This window comes from Euprymna scolopes, chromosome 12 (assembly GCF_053919585.1).
Source record: "Euprymna scolopes isolate OS-2025 chromosome 12, ASM5391958v1, whole genome shotgun sequence".
Lineage (NCBI taxonomy): Eukaryota > Metazoa > Mollusca > Cephalopoda > Sepiida > Sepiolidae > Euprymna > Euprymna scolopes.
The window spans coordinates 113,082,456-113,094,988 of record NC_136493.1 but is presented as its reverse complement, the minus strand read 5'-3'; the positions used below and the strand labels follow the sequence as shown (position 1 = coordinate 113,094,988).

At 32.3% G+C, this 12,533-nt stretch overlaps 1 protein-coding gene across 1 annotated transcript in view; it reads right to left on the bottom strand.

The window, feature by feature from the left end:
• LOC145291459 (uncharacterized) overlaps positions 1 to 12,533 on the bottom strand; it is a 55,154-nt gene that overhangs the window by 30,819 nt on the left and 11,802 nt on the right. The gene's annotated exons all lie outside the window — the stretch shown is intronic.

Sequence of the window (12,533 nt, the reverse complement as noted above, 5' to 3'; positions counted from 1 at the left end):
TGATTTTATGTCCAATTTTATTTACAACTTCAAGGTAAGTGAAAAAAAAAATGATAGGATTACACACACACACACATATATATATAACTAGCAAAAGTACCCGTGGTTGACTGGGTTCAAAAACAGCCTACAGAAAATGGACCCTAATTTATGAAAGTATGATAGGTTATGAAAAGGAAGGGTTGTAAAGAGAGCTTCGAATTTGGGGGTATAAAAACGAAAGCAAAATATGAAAGTAAAAATAAAATAGATAAACCCCATAATTTATTATACCATACCTGTTCACAGTGTAACACTTATCACAATATTCTGTGGATCTATATTAAAAACCTTGTTAAACTTTGTGATATATTTCCATTCTATTGAGGTCAGGCATGAACGAACACTCCATAATTTTATTATACAATATTTCTTCAAACTGAAACATAATTATCAAAGTATACTTACACAGATAGATATGAAAAGTCTTTATTAAAGTTTGTGCCTATTTCCATTCTATGGAGGCCAGGAGCGAACGCAGACCCCACAATTTTATTATACCATCCCTATTTAAGTTAAAACATACTTATGAAAGTATTATGTACATAATTATCAAAAACACTTGTAAACGTTTTTTTTAATTTTTTAATTTTTTTATTTCCATACTTTGGGGGCCAGGCACGTATGCAGACCCCACAATTTTAATGAACCACTGTTCTGCCAGATCAAACATACCCATTCCTGTGTCTCGATACATCTTCTATCATTATGTGATCAGTTTTCTATAATAGTCAACCATATAGGAGCCTATTCGTGACCAGATAATGTATGCATATTCAGGTGACGAGGTTTGTTCTTAGTTAGAAACAATGCGGACGTTTAAGTATTCATTTTTTATTTATACATTTGATTTTTTTAATTTTCATTGAAATTTAGTTTAGATTTTATTCATTATTCAAATCTGGAATCGACTTTTCCACAAAAAATATTTGCTTAATTTCTAATTAAGTCCTATAAAATAAGTAACTTCCTTCCAGTGTTTGTGTATAGACACTATTTAATTTTTCTCCCCACCAGACATTTAAAAAATACAAGTTCTTGTCTCTAAGCATGTTATAAAATAAAAAATGAACATTAAAAATGGTCATTATTATTATTTATAGATTAAACACAATAATTGTAGATAGTTAAATAATTGATTAAAAATACTTATACAAAGTTCAGGTCTGAAGTAGGACTTTCTTTGTTATCTCAGTTTATAAAGAAAATGCCAGTGTATGGGTCTTCTAAATGTACATAGACGTTGCACCCATCTCTCATGCTAATGATATACCTTATTTGTTGTTCTTGGCCTTCGGGCCGGGATCAAAGTGTAGTACCATTTTATTGTTATCTTTTTTGTTTTTACACGTCAATAAAAAATGTTTTAAAAATTGGGAGTTAAGTAGGACGTCCCCAAATATGAAAGGGTGAATGCGGTATTATGGTGAAAGAAGATACTAGCTGGGAGAAACTTTTGACTTTGTTCAGTTCTGGAGTGACAAGGATGACCAACGACCCCCAAAATCCCCCCTTTTGAGTTGGCCATGTGCCTAAGTTTTTTGTTCATCGTTGATTTTGACTGTATTTTTTTAACATGAATAAAAGATTTAATATCTCAAAGTGTAGTATCTGTTCCGGCAGATACTGCAAGCAAAGACCATATGTGGGGGCAACTCCACATATAAGACCTTGGTCAATGTAGGGGCAACCCTTCATACCAATTGTCACTATCCAGCTCCCCTACTCCCCGGGGAGTTGGTCCCCATTTCCCCTTCACTCCTCACTTTAAAAATCGGCCTTGTGCCTAATTTGCTCGGTGGGGGTGCAAATAAATACCATCTGTTCCGGCAGATACTGCAAGCAAAGACCATATGTGGCGGTAACCCCACATATCAGACCTTAGTCAATGTAGGGGCAACCCTTCATACCAACAGTTACTATCCAGCTCCGATTTCCCACCTCTCGGGAGCTGGTCCCCCTTTTCCCTCCCGCCTCCCTCTCTCTCCACATTAAAAAACGGCCTTGTGCGTAATTTTCTCAGTGGGGAAGCAAATAAATACATACTGCAAGCAAAGACCCTATGTGGGGGCGACCCCACATACAAGACCTTGGTCAATGTAGGGGCAACCCTTCATACCAATTGTCAATATCCAGCTCCCCTACTCTCCGGGGAGTTGGTCCCCATTTCCCCTTCACTCCTCACATTAAAAATCGGCCTTGTGCCTAATTTGCTCAGTGGGGGAGCAAATAAATACCTCAAAGTGTAGTATCTGTTCTGCAGATGCTGCACATAAGTTAATTGGTCCTTGGTCAATGTAGGGGAAACCCTTCACACTGAGACAATTACTATCTTTTTGGATACTGCCAGAATTCCCCTTTTTACCCTTGTTTTAGGGGAGCTGGTTTAACCTCACATTAAAAACGACCTTGTGTCTAATTTGCTTTCGTGAGGAAGCAAATACATAAACACCTTATTTTAAATTCGCAATATCAATATCAGTTGCGAGGTTAATTCGCACATGGATTTTGAAAAAGGATATTTTAATTTTAAAATTCTATAAAACCAAATAATGTTATAAAATATTTTAAGTTATTAAACTCTTTTTTTTCTGAGACTTTTAGCATATAACACCTTTCTCAAGGAAAGTTTGTTTTTTTTTTCTTTATTTTGCTGGAGGTATTACCCCTAAGGGGTTAACTCGTCATAGAGAGAAAAAAGGATGCATCTGGTGTATTGACAGTTGTTATTCGGAAATCAATATCTGTCTGCATGGTTAGTGCAAGATATCAAACACTAAAAGTCTTAAAAAAAAAAAAAAAAAAAAAAAAAAAAAAAAATTAATCATGCAATAAGATATTGTATAACGTTTGGTTTTCTAAAAAATTCTAATTAAACTTACGAAATAATGTTTTCAAAGACGTGACAATACTCGTATTTAACTATTACGTTTTTTTTTTGTTTTAATTCGCTGATTGTTTGGCTTTTTAGTATAACAAACAGTTCCGTTTCACAATATTTTATTTTATAGACAAATATTCAATATTTGTGTTCAAATATTATTCCTCTTTAAAGAAACCGACAATTTTCAATAAGTTGCGACCTATTTCTAAACTACAAGTGAAAATGCAAAGTAATTTCGGTGCTTCTGCACTTTTGCCCCCACGCTATTTTTAAATAGTTTTTTTTCAGGTTAAATTCAAGCTTCACAATATCTTTTTTTTTTTTATTAAATTGCTAGGTGGAAGCACAGAATAGTTACAAAACACATTCCCCTCCCCATGTTAAAAATGGCTTCCAAAGTAACATTATTTCAACACAGGGGCAAGAGTGTACAAGTACTATAATTTTTCTTTTCAAATCAAATTTAAACGATACATAAATTCATACCAAAATTATGAAGATGTTTAGGTTTATTTATGAATAAATTATAAAAATTTTGTTTTGTGTTTGCAACAAAGTTATGAACGAAATGTTTATTATTTTGTTTTTTTTGTTTTTTAAATAGAAATTGCTCCAGACAAGGCATAAAACTACTTGATATAAGGAGCCAAGAACAAAAACAAGGTTAAAACTAGTCAAAAGTGTTACCTAGATTCTAACCCAGAAAATAGCAATTCTTCCCTCATTGTCACAAACACTGCTCATGGAATGTGAAGAATCAAGGACAAAATAATGGGATCGAAAGTTATGAGGTTGCTGTTAGTCATTTATGAATTTAATTAAAAAAGGGAAAAAAGAAGAGGGGGAAAAGAAAGGAAAGAAAGGAAAAAAGGAAAAAGGAAAAGAGGAAAAGAGAAAGGAAAAGAGAAAGGAAAAAAGAAAGGAAAAGAGAAAGGAAAAGAGAAAGGAAAAAAGAAAGGAAAAGAGAAAGGAAAAAAGAAAGGAAAAGAGAAAGGAAAAAAGAAAGGAAAAAAAGGAAAAAAGAAAGGAAAAAAAGGAAATGTTACACATTACCAATTAAAATTGTGGGTGTCAGTTCCACAGTGCATATTGATGAGCTGCCACTGACAACTAAAAATTCAGTTAACAAAAAAGAAAAAAAAAAACACTAACAAAAATGTAGGGAAAGCCTTATTGAGTCATGTCAATAGTGATGTTCAAGTCATACCCCACATTCCTGTTTGATTAACATTCAACCAATCTTAAACTAAATCCTTTTAACAAAATTGTTGAAAAAGTTTACTTTCTTTATATTATTACATAATTATATTCAAAATCCCCCCCCCATACATAAAAAATAAAAATCCAGACCCCCTCCCCCAACAAAAATGCCCAGTTGATCTTTGCAGAATAAGTATTTTTCTTCTAAATTTTAGATATACCTCCGGGACAACACCAGGTTGATGGATCTTTGTGTAGTGGTTTTGGACTTTTAGTTGAACATAAAAACACACAGACAAGTGATCTTTTTTTCTTTTTATATAATGGATTATCTATACCAGACGTGCTCATTACGTTGATCTCGATTGGCTGGTCAATTGCGGAGACTTTGTGGTTAGATCGCATGGGATTGAAAAAAAAAAAAAATGTTAGTGCGGGCAATCTTTCAGAACTCTGCGGCAGAACTGAAGACACAGGAGCAGTCATATGTGCAGGTTGAGAGTGTATGCTAGATAAAACCAATTGCCAATTGTCCGTCAGTTCGACAAACGCTTTAAAGACTTTGTTTTACTCAAGCTTAGCCGGAGAAAATCGGTGCAAAAGGGTTATAAAAAAAAAAAAAAAAAAAAAAAAAATTAAATTTGCTAGATGAAGGTCGAACCACAACATAAATATGTATGCGTAACATAAGAACTATTGGTTCATGTTTTAATTTTTAGCCTTACAGCAAACGTTTTCATAGCTCAGGCATTAACTTCAAAGGAAAAAGTAAATCATAAGCTAAAGGTTTTGGTTTCGATTCTCAGTGATGACGCACAAGTCTTTTTTTTCTTTTTTTTTTTTTTTAACTTTTTAAATCATTACTATATATTGGGTCCAATATGATATAATCATACATAGGAAATCTACATTAATCAAAATATCATATTTAAGTATGTTATGACTAGCAATGCCGTACAGCCTGCTAGTATATATATATATAATATATATATATATATATATATATATATATAATATATATATATATATATAATATATATATATAATATATATATATATAATATATATATATATAATATATATATATATATATATATATAATATATATATATATATAATATATATATATATATATATATATATAGTTAAAACACATGTGTGTATTTCTGTTGAGAGATATTGTTGTAAGAAACAAATAAAAACAATTTAATTACAACTAAACCACCACTTCGTTTATTAAATCTGTCCAATATCTTTTCAAACTTTTTTAGAACCCTTAAATATTAGTTTTCTTTTCTCTGTTGCCAAGTAGGAATTTTCAGCCTATCACCTTTATTTGGCAAATACATGAACATTATAAACACATACAAAAATTAAATTTGTTAAAAATTGGTCTTAGTTGTTTTAGTTCATCTTGCTTGAATTCATTTAAGTTGACAATGCATGCTCGCATTTTGTTTCTTGAGCACCTTACCACAAGATTGCCTTTGCGAGCGAGCGAGCGAGCGAGCGAGCGAGAGAGAGATTTATTACTGCCTAAAATCAAGTAAAAGTTTTTAACTTTTTATGTAATAGGGAGGTGGTATTTAATTCTGAAAACCAATTATAAAGTAAACGAAAGACGTCATTGAACACAGGCTGTTATATTACACAGACAACAAATGGTATACATACATAAAAATAAACCTATGGAACTTGATCTCAACTTGAGTTGGTATCCAGTTGGCCACTCCCATCTCAAATCAAACCTGTCATATTCTATCTCTTTGGAGAAGTGGGGAAGGGGGGGGGGCATCTAAATAGGTAGAAAAACAAAAGAAAAAAAAAAGGAGGTACAAAGTTTAAATTAATATTCATCCATTTACTACCAAAAATTTTTTCATGAAATTTAAAAAAAAAAAATGATATGCAGACATATGACCATTCCTGCAAGTAATCAACGTTCTTCATTCCATTAATGATTTGAAATCACCCCCATAATATTCTTCATTAAATGAACACTCCATCTACCTCATTAACTCTCACCCTCGAATGGTTTTTGGACTTGATCAGTAGTAATTCATCAATAAAAAATAAATTACACTTCCTCCCCTTTCTATACAGATTTATATTTTTTTTTAATTAATTTCCACAAGTCTTTGAGGTTCTAACATTCTCAGTCATTTGTTTTAGTGTTTAGCTATCAATTCAAATTCCTCGCTCGCTCTCACACACGCACACGTCTAAAACTTTGTGTATTTTATAAAAAGAAAATATAAAATAAAAAGTGATGTTTGATCTTCTAGTGATATTAACTTCAACATATTGCAGACTTAGCACTTGCATAAGCCTACTGCGAGAAAATTCACAATTGCGAAAGGGAATTTAACTAAGAAACCTGAACTCGTTTAATAGAAAATGGGGATCATCAGCTGTTCACCATGTAGCTGTATGAAAGATTTAAAAAAAACAGGACAGCTGTTAAATTTATGGCTCTCCAGTGGAAAATACCACTTTCCAATAACAAAATGTAGACACAATCCAGTTACTAATTCACTAAGGTATAAATCTATAATATAAAGCTGAACGTGTGTGTGTGTGTCTGGTCACGAATAGGCTCCTATATGGTTGACTATTTTAAAAAACTGATTACATATAATGATAGATGTATCGAGACACATGAATGGGTATATTTGATCTGGCAGAACGGTGGTTCATAAAAATTGTGGGGTCTGCGTACGTGCCAGGCCCCCAAAGTATGGAAAAAAAAAAACTTTTAAAAAAAACAAAAAAACACAAGTGTTTTTGATATAGATGTACATAAGAATACTTTGATAAGTATGTTTTAACTTAAATAGGGATGGTATAATAAAATTGTGGGGTCTGCGTTCGCGCCTGGCCTCCATAGAATGGAAATAGGCACAAACTTTAATAAAGACTTTTCATATCTATCTGTGTAAGTATACTTTGATAATTATGTTTCAGTTTGAAGAAATATGGTATAATAAAATTATGGGGTGTTCGTTCGCACCTGACCTCCATAGAATGGAAATATATCACATAGTTTAACAAGGTTTTTTTTAATATAGATCCACAGAACATTGTGATAAGTGTTTCAGTGTGAACAGGCATGGTATAATAAATTATGGGGTTTATCTATTTTATTTTTACTTTCATCATATTTTGCTTTGGTTTTGATACCTCCAAATTTGAAGCTATCTCTTTACAACCCTTGCTTTTCATAACCTATCATACTTTCATAAATCAGAGTCCATTTTCTGTAGGCTGTTTTTGAACCCAGTTAACGACGGGTACTTTTAGTTTAAAATAATAGTAAATAAATAAGTAGAATAATACTACTAAAACATTACTTCAAAGAATAATGTTAGTTAATATATAAAATTATACAAGAATAAAGATGCATTAAGAAAAGAAAAAAAAGAAAAGCTTAATTCTGGTACCAGACAGGCAAATTTAGATAAAAGGAAGAAAACCTAGTCACGCAAAATGCAGAGGAGGGTCGACAAGGCACGATTATTTGTTGGTTGCTTGTTGATTTCAAACCAACAGTACCAATGTTGTTACAGAGGAGAAAATGGGTAAAACTGTATCCCTCCCAACTTAAACGCTGTATTCTCCCACCAAGTTTGTGGATATATGCATATCAACAGGATGAATTTCACCGATTTTCAATCAGCATAAAAATTGAAAACTAATGTTCGAAAAAGTAATTGCTTGACAAAGTGTAAAAAGAGATATTTAAAGTGCCGTTTATGAAGGAAGATGTAGTCTATATATATATAAAAGCAAAAATGTGTGTGCATGTATGTTCGCTTTTTGTGTATGCCCCAGAAATGCTTTTTTCCAAGAAGCAATCGGTCGGCTCATTCCTTAAAACTTTTTATATCATGACTAAATGATAATATCAACGAGTTAACAACGGGGGTCGCCTGTCTTTTTAATTTGCCCGAGGTTGAAAAGATAAACATTCCAAATTTTTCGATCGCCACATGTGGATTGGGCTTTTTCGTATAATAAAAGTGAAACGAAGCTACAGACATTGTTCTCATTGCGATCGCCGGGAACGTCCAAAAGCAATCGGCTTGGACCAATGCAGAGTTTCTCCTTATATGAGACAATTGCTATTCAATTTGGACAATCCTCTTTTTATGGGGAGCTGGTCCCCCCCCCCCCAAACATCTTGGGGGGGGGGGAGGAAAAGGAAAAGAAATCTGCCCCGCAGTAAATAAAATACTGTCCCACATTGAAAGTTGACCTCATTAACTCAACAAGTACGGGCACCTGCCATTTCTTAATACTTAAATAAATTCAAACATCTTTCTATCACTATGTCTTGGTGGCCCAGTGGTAAACGTTGCACATTTTTTTTTTTTCATACTTTATTTTCCAACTTTGCCGAAAGGCTTCGAGTTCGATCCTTTGTACTTACCTACCAAAACTTTTTTTTTATTATTATTTTAACCCCCCTTCCGACACAAACACCCGAGCAACGATTTTTTTTATTATTGTTTTATTTTGATTTACTCAAAACCACACACACCTCCAAACACCCAGGCAACGCCAGATACCCCCGCTAGTCACATAAAATCCAATCAACGAAGTTGGTTGAAAACTGGTAAAATCTGTAAATCCATAGTTCTTGTATGAATATATCCACAGACTTGATGTGTGAGAATATTCAGATCATACTAGACTACCCATGACCTGTTGGGTCAGTATGTTATATTAACTATGGAATTAATGTAGTAGTGTGACACATGTGATGTAAAGAAAATAGTTTTTTTGTGACATAACAGAAACATTTCTATGAAAGTACATTAAAATGAAAAAAGAATATAGATAGATTTCTATGTGTCGTTCTGTTTATAATTGTTTATTTTTGAAAAAAAAAAAAAAAAAAAAAAACTTACAGCCATTGAATTATAAGTGGTTTGCCATACTTACAGGCAAATGTGCACTGAACAGATATCATAATACTTAAAGTTAAATTCAAATTTTGATACATCTTTTAATTTAAAAACAAAAAAAAACAATTGGGACGCTGAAAACGTACACAGTAAAACAATACGTTTTATTGTCGTGTTGATTATTATTTGTAATGCAAATTAAAACAACATTTTCAGAGTTATTTATGTTCGTAGTGTAGAAGAAAATGCATGAATGTTTTTTAAGAAAGGTGAATTAAAAAAAAGGGAGAATAAATTTTTAAAAAATGAAGGTGGTGGGTAAATCGCCGTTGTAAAATGCTCTTATGGTTGTCAACGGGTTAAAGTAGATTTACTTATAAGAAAATTGTGTTAAAATAACTTTAACGTAATATGAAAATGAACGGCGTAAAAAATTTTTTTTAAAAAAATGCAGAAAGTATTAACAATTGTTTATTTGGATAATTTAAACGTAAAAAAGAAGAAAAAAACAATTGGGATGCTGAAAACGTACACAATAAAACAATACATTTTATTGTTGCGTTGTTTATGTACGCATGCGCAACCGGAAGTTGTAAACCGGATGTTGGGTTACAACACTCGTTACAAGGTCATTTGAGTTTTATTATTATATAGATTAATCTAGTTCTTGGATGATTAGTTTAAAAATTTTGAATAAGATTTTCAAATTATTCACTAGCAGATGGGGGGGAGGGGGTTATTCTTGCTGGGTTGTACAAAATGCTTTCATATGTTTTCATGCAAATTTCATAGTCAATTCTCTATTGAATATTATATTGTACCTATTATATTGTAGTGATTTCAAAAGTTAAAAAAAAAAAAAAAAATGACTTGAGTGCCATCAGCTAGAATTGAAACCAAAACATTTAGCGCTCCAGCCATGTCTCCTACTGATATAGCTGTCAATCGATGATAGCCAAGAAAGATTTAATATCAAACAACTTAAAGAAATGAATTAAATTTTGGCATGAGCAGAAAGAAGTAAAAAGAAGTTGAAATGAACAGTTTGCATTTCAACTTTAAAGAAGTAAAAAGAAGTTGAAATGAACAGTTTGCATTGCAAACTGTTCATTTCAACTTCTTTTTACTTCTTTCTGTATATATATATAGATATATATCTGTACATGTTATTTATCCATGTAAACAAAAATTCAACCTTGACCACACTTCAGGGCCCATGACACAGTAGATAGTGACGTTGAATCTCTACGGTTCAAGGTGAGAATTGTCTGAAGATAGCGGTTTCAAACCTACCCAAAGCCAGCCAGAGGCTTACTTGGTCAAAACGTGGTGAGACGACAACAACTATGGATGGCAGTAATTGCTGAGAATGCAGTTAGAAGATTCAGAGTTCCTATCCCGTCGCAGTTACTACCTGACGAAGGCCAGAGGAATAGTTGGCCAAAACGTCAGGAAACAACAATTAAGATGAGGATCCAAAATAAATAAATAAAGATTTTACTTGTTATATACAATCTTTGGTGTATGATTACTATTTCCTGTTAATTTTAGTGTTATGTGACCAATAGTTTAAGAGTTTATCCGTTAAATATTTACAGAGAGAGACACACACCTATTGTTTTATTTATATATAGATTAAGAACCTAATTTTCTGCTGGTCATATTTTTTTTTTTTTTTACACCAAATTGTTCAATTTTTAAATAGGAGTTAAGTTTGCTATGTAAGTTTAATATAAAATGATCACCTCCTAGAGTAAATATTATCTAATGATTACTTCACTAACCTCTCAAATTGTTTTTAATAACAAGAAAAATTTTGGGATTCAATCAATTAAAGCTCACGTTAAGAAAAGTTTCTCAATTAAATATAAATTATAGCTAGAGTTTATATCAATTAAAGCTCGAGTTAAGAAAAGTTTCTCTAAAAAACTTGCAGTACATGTGAACATACACTCACTCTCATTTCAGATAAATCCATGGCAATCGAATATAAATTCCACACCATAGCTGTTATTTGAATAAAAAAGATTTCCATCAGATAAGTAGAATCTAATGATACGATAAAAAAATATTGCATACAATAAGAATGAGCCCTATGATTGAGCGAATGTAATTAAGTAGAGAAAGAAAACTAAGTGTAAAAATTAAGGGTTTTTTTTTTTTAATTGATTTGTAAACAGATAAAGTATGAAGATGTATTCTCTTATATGGATGTTATACTAGCAGGACTGGTGCACTGGTGTTGTCCATAAAATTTGAAGAAACAAAGAAATTGCTGCTCCTACCCTGAATCCTCAGGTAAGTATTTTTAATTGAATATTTAGTTATCTGTAGAAAATTAAAATATTTCAAATGTGAATTAAGTTTGATATATAATCATTAGACACCAATTAAAACATGATTTCTTGAATCGCAGTTTCTTTTAAAACAGCTTGAAAGCTTCAAATTTTAAACATTTTTATAGAATTAAAATAATTGATTTTAGTAAAAATTGGAATAGAATTTTAGAGATAAGGGTTAGTATCATCATATTTGATTCCAATCTTCCTAAGATAAAAGTGATGCAAACTTATGTTCAGTGAATTAATTTTACCCATCCTGGAACAGGTATTGTTCTAGTTTAATATTAGCATCTATAATATAAATCTCACCTGTCTCTTTAAATATATGTACGCCTGCCTAAAACTTTTGACAGAGGTAATGGATTTTCACAAGATCGGTATCATTTTCAAGCTCGATCCTTCGGACGACAAATATCGAAAAATTGGTCAAAAACATTAAATCTTTCATCCTCAACTGGGCAGTTTTCTATAAGGAGGGGTCGATTTTTTGCAAGCCATCATATCGGTTGAATTGACTTCGCCTAATTTTAACATTCCGAACTTCCGGTTGCGTTATGGGGTAGCAGTAAGACGTCAGATTTTCTTTCACTTTCTTTTCCACCTTCACGTCACGGGTTCAAGCCTGCCTGCCTACTACTACTTTTTTTTTTTTTTTTGGCTCAACACACACCTCCAAACACTTGGGCAACCAGGCTAGCCTATGACAGAAAAGATGTCTGTATTTTCATATTCAGCTAAATGTAAAAAAAAAACTACAAAACAAAGACCCACAATGTTGGTATATTCTTGATCAAGGTTGCCCTGGATGAATAATATTTAAATTTAGAAAACATTCACTTTTTGAGGATAAACTGGACTAAGTTTCGCCGGATTTAGGGGGGGGGAGGACTATTCAGTGTTATGTTGTAATTTGGAAGGAAAATGCTTACTAATTCCATGAGGAATCTATTATATAATGTACAGTTATCCATGTGCATGTCCAGCTACTGAGGAATAGGCTGGGTAGAGAAGAAAGAGGGAATTAGAAAGAGAGAAAGGTAGAACGGGGTGGGAGGGGAGAAATACAAAGTGACCATTCATGCCTTGTCTGGAGTAATTTGCTCAAGAAAAATGAAAGAAATTTGCAGCTATTTTGGAAACTAAAGGTTTAATATAACCTGA